The following is a 5,211-nucleotide window of genomic DNA, read 5'->3' as shown; positions in this document are numbered from 1 at the left end:
GAACGAGATATTGGTTGGCGGAACCATCTCAATAACTACCAACAATTTGTAGTAATTTGCAAACAAGTCCACTGTAGTAGGATAAAATTGGCTTTACGCAAAATGATGAAACTTAGAGCTCCACAGCCAAAATGCATATAGTGTAGTAACTTTATTATTGTTATTCTTCATGACTTGCCAGCTTATTCCAAAAGCTGACCTACATGGCTGCAACGTCTTATGTTGCAGAGGTATATTCCGATCAGGAGTGAGGCTACGCTCCGCGCTTGGCGATTGCCCTTTGGAGTCGGATGGACTCGCTTTACCTTCGACGCTTCCGCAGCATTAGTAGTTTATTTCTCATGAGTTGGCCTTGAGCCGAATTTATTCCCTTGTAATAAAGACTCTATATGAGAATCGTGTAATAAAATTCAGGTGTGATTGAACTCTGATTACTTTATCGATGTACTGTGAGTACCAGCATGATCTTGGGATGGTACAGACACAGAGATTTGACCGATTTTGGGTCAGGTCGCTACAAGGGCATTCATCCATTGGATGGACAGTTCTGCAAAGCTGCATCGTATTCCACCAATGATGACTCTGCCACTCATGATTCTGCCGCCAATGCCTCAAAGCAAAGTCCTCAAGCCACAGCTCCAAGGGTGATGGTTGATCATGAGCTTCTCCTCAGTCTTCATCAGAAGGTCGATCGCAACCATAAATGGGTGCGTCGGTTTGGTTCAATTCTTCACAACATGACTGCTACCTATAATTCAGTGAAGAAGAACCATTACTACCCCAATGAAGTTTTTGACCGCACCTGGGCTGTTCTGACTCATCTCTATGGTGATGAGGATCTCAAGCAGATGGGCTTCAAGCAGGACTTCAGCTGGTCTAAGCCTCCGGCGAAGAAATTCAAGAAAGTCAAAGTTCCTCCCTTGGTGCCCAGCTCATATTCTTCATCGCGCGGGACTGATGAAAATGAAGACTTGGACTACACTGCGGCAGGCCCTACTCCAACAACCGACCCCAACAACACTGGCGCTCCTCCATCAACCTCATAATGATATTCTTCAGGGGCGTTAGTCCTCATTTTTCGTCCCTTTTGGTCATTTGATGACAAAGGGGGGGAAATTTGAGTTAGTCTTCAAGCGGGTCTATCTATATGGGCGTTTTTTGTTAAGTTGCAACTCTCGCTCTTCTGAAGTGTTTGTTGATTGAGTTGTAAACTTAAGTCCGGTGGTGACCTGATTCTTTTGCTCTGTTTTTCTGCATGCTATTTCCTCATATATGCTATGCACGCATGCTGAATTACATCAGTCACCATATTTTCATCATGCATTTTAAATTCCTCATTCGATATGATAAATGCGTGTATGAATTACAAGATATAGGGGGAGATCTCCATGATTCTACTCTTCAAATGTGCATTGCTTCAAAAGCAAATTCCTCACTATGCACATCTTCAAGGGGAGTTCTTCTATATCTTGCAATCAAATTCCTCAATATTGAGCACTTTCAATTCATATGTTTATCCCCGTTGAAAACTTAACCTATATTGTCATCAATCACCAAAAAGGGGGAGATTGTAAGTGCATCTAGTGTCCCTTAGTGATTTTGGTGTATTGAAGACTTATAGGTTAAGGGACTAATATGTTTGTGAGTGTACACAGGCTTTATAAGTCAATGAGGAGTTTGATATTTACAGTGAAAGTCGACCCCTAAAAATGAATGTCTTCAGCTGAAGACTTTGGTTCTCCTGAAGACTTTGAAAGTGATGAAATTGGTGCGACCTTGAAGACTTGGATATTCATGCGAGGATTATGAAGCGTGAAGACTTTTGTTTTCGTAGTTTCATTTTCTCTTTTTTAAGTCATAGGAAACACCGTAATGTTAAAGGGGGTCGAGGTAATACTAAGGAAGTTGATTTCCAAGTGATGCTCATCTCAAAATCCTACACCTACCCAATCCTTTCGAGTGAAGCCATTGGAAATCTCATATCAATTCAGTCAATTTCTTCAGTGACAGAGACCAAGATCTTCTGGTCTCTGAGGAATTTGTTCTGACTGAGGAGTTAGGAATTCGCCAGTGCGGATTGCCTACACAGTGAGGAACATGATAGCCCTGAGGAATTCGAACATCAAATCCGACAATTGCTGTGCTACGCGCCAGCTGTCCAAAATATCCTACCACGTAATGGTCATATCCTTGAAGGGCATTTATGTCTTATCATGTCGGGCTGCTCCCTAGGCTATAAATAGTCGCCCCTACAAACCACTAGCTGATTGGCTGCTCCGAGAGAAACTGACACTTGTCATTTGAGAGCATCCTATCCTCCGAGGACTCTGAGCGAAAATCATCAAGTGAGGAAAACCCAAATCCCAAACCCAAACCCAAACCCAAAGTGATTGAGCATCACTGAAGAGATTGTTCCTGTGTGGAACCGATATTTGTTACCTTTGAGGACTGTGTATCCTCCGGACGGTTAGGCGTCATGGTCTGAGCATCCAAGAGGAATTGTGAATCGCCGAGTGACCAAGTCTGTGAAGGTTTGGAAGTCACTTGTGAAGACTTACCACGAGTGTTGGGCGAGGTCTGTGTGATCTTAGCTCAAGGAGAATACGGTGAGGACTATGTGTCCGGGACTGTGTGTTCTCGAGTTTAAATACTCAGCCGCTCCAACCAGAGTACAACTGTCATGGAAGTTGGAACTGGTCTACCAAATCATTGTCTTCACCAAGCCTACTGGTTCTATTTCCTCAACCCCTTTCATTTCCTCATTCATGTGTTGATGAACCTGATCATTTCTGTTTGAAGACTTTGACTGAAGACTTTCTCTATTTCCTCAATCCAATTTCTTCAGTCACATTGTCTTCAGCCTGCTTATCCTATTTTCACGCTATCTGTATTTTGTGCTTGTTTTCATTTTATCATGATGATTGTATTGTTGCTCTGTTATGCTTATACCTGAGTACTTATTCTGCTGCTAGTGTGTCGTTACTTAGGAATTTCTTCACCTAGAAATTCCTCAGTGATGAATTTCTAAAAATTGCCTATTCACCTCCCTTCTAGTCGACTTAACGCACTTTCATGTACGAACAAATTATTTTCATTTTTTTGGCACGCGCGACATTTGAGGAATGATTTGATTTTTGGTAAAGGAAAGGAATCCATTTCAGCCTCCGCTAGCTTTGTAGCTAATTACTGGTCGTCCTTTGTATCATGTCACTCCTGTCTTGTGATGGATTTGAATAGTAAAGGTAAAGTAGTGTTAGGAATTAAGAAATGATCCCGCTCCTCTGAAGACTCAGGTGAACTGGCAACCCCTACCTTCTGATTACATCACGGTCAATGTCGATGCAAACTTCCTGGAGAGCATTAGTGCTGCAAGTGTTGGGATGATGGTCAGGGACGCGTATGGTAAGGTTATCATCTCCTCATGGGATCTCATTGTACGTTGTACAAGTGTGGAGGAAGCGGAACTTCTGGTTTGCCTTGCATGCCTTTGTATAGGTATCACTCCCCATAATCCCATTCAGAGACTGGTTGCGTTTTGTGGCTGCGACTCTTGCAAATGGAAAATTTGACAGGTCCTCTCTGGTCGATTTGAAGAACTGATGAGTATATCAAAGATTATAAATAATTTTAAAGTTTCCAATGTTAATCGATTGGCCAACGTGGTGACTCATCAAATTGCAAAGTTTAGCTTTGATAATAGATCAGATGGTGTCCTTGTTAATAATGTTCCATCCTGTGTGGTAAAGTCTGTAATGAACGATTGTAGTAACTCGTTTATTTAATTAATATATGAGGTGATTTTTTTTTCAAATTGGATACATAATTCGAAGGTTCATATACTTTGCAAGGTGTGTATTAGCAGGTAATTCAAAAAAATCCATAATTTTCCCCCAATTTGGTTAAACCCTAACCCTAGAATGCAAATTGACAGCAGGCACGCGGATAGGGCTACGTTTTCGAATACAAACACTCGACGCCGCCGAATGCCAAGGCCAAGTGGTGGCTCCCTGTAGGAGTCACCTTGACCGCTTGAGGTAGAGCACATGACACCATGTATTATAGCGACAGTTGCGGCTTCGGGGCCTACGCCAACTGCGTAGGGTTTGAGCTCCCGCAAACCTCCTTCGGTGGCTCAGAGTCTCTGCCGTTTCCACTACCTCCTGCGCCTCTGTGCCGGTAGGTTTCATCGTTGCCATAGTATATTTAGAGAGAGAGAGAGAGAGAGAGAGAGAGAGAGAGAGTGAAATGAGGTGAGACGCGGAGAGGGAACGAGAAAGCGAGAAAGGAAGGGAGACAAGAACGGCTCGTCTCCTGTGTTGCCGTCTAACGTTGTCTAGGGGCAGCTGTTACTCCACGTCCGCAAAAGCGGGATCCACCTGTCATAAACGCCATCAAAACGCCATAACCCGCCGATAAGTATTTTATGTAACGAGATTACCTGTATACCGGGGCTATTTGTCACAAATTCGTGAACCGGTGGTTTCTGCAGACCCAGCCCTTGATGTGGTGGTTTCGTGTAATTAACTCGTGTTTTCAAGTTCAAATTTTCCTTTTAATGGAAGCAAATTCGGATTTGGGACCCCATATCTTGTGTGGGCATGTCATATGTGGTGTTTCTTGGTTCGTTGAGCAGGGGATTCCTGTATGCCACACAAATCGCATCTCTTTTGGTGCGATCGATGTTCATTTTAGCGTAGGGTAACATGTACAAACTAGGCTCAACAGTTGCACATGTTTGTAAGTTACGTCGTGGGCTTGACATAACGTCCAAGCATCCTGAATGGATGTGATCTCAGCTCTCTTTTCTGTGAAAGACCCCGGATGGCATATGCTGAATTGCCGGTGGAAGAACCTATCTTTGGGGTTAAGCTGGCGACGTTGAGTGTTTACGAAGCCAGGAGGGACCATCGGTTGTTGTCTGGCATATCTAAACGTCACATTCCTGAATCACACCGGACGTTGATAGGTTTATTACAAGCAGCTTCTGTCGAAGTCCTGCGAAATTCGCACACCAATATCCTTATTCTGGCAGCATCAACACCTCCTTCTGCCGAACTGAAAGCACCGCCGTTTTACCGGCGATTAAACTCGTCACCGGGGACAACCGAAAGGCGATGACAACTAAACATAAGATGCTTTTCCCCCAAAAGGTTTACGTTACACGACTGCTATGGAATATTATATCACAACTTGCAAAACGTGGGACACAAT

The sequence above is a fragment of the Triticum aestivum genome, chromosome 2B (genome assembly GCF_018294505.1).
Source record: "Triticum aestivum cultivar Chinese Spring chromosome 2B, IWGSC CS RefSeq v2.1, whole genome shotgun sequence".
Classification (NCBI taxonomy): Eukaryota; Viridiplantae; Streptophyta; class Magnoliopsida; order Poales; family Poaceae; genus Triticum; species Triticum aestivum.
Note: the sequence above shows the minus strand (reverse complement) of the source record.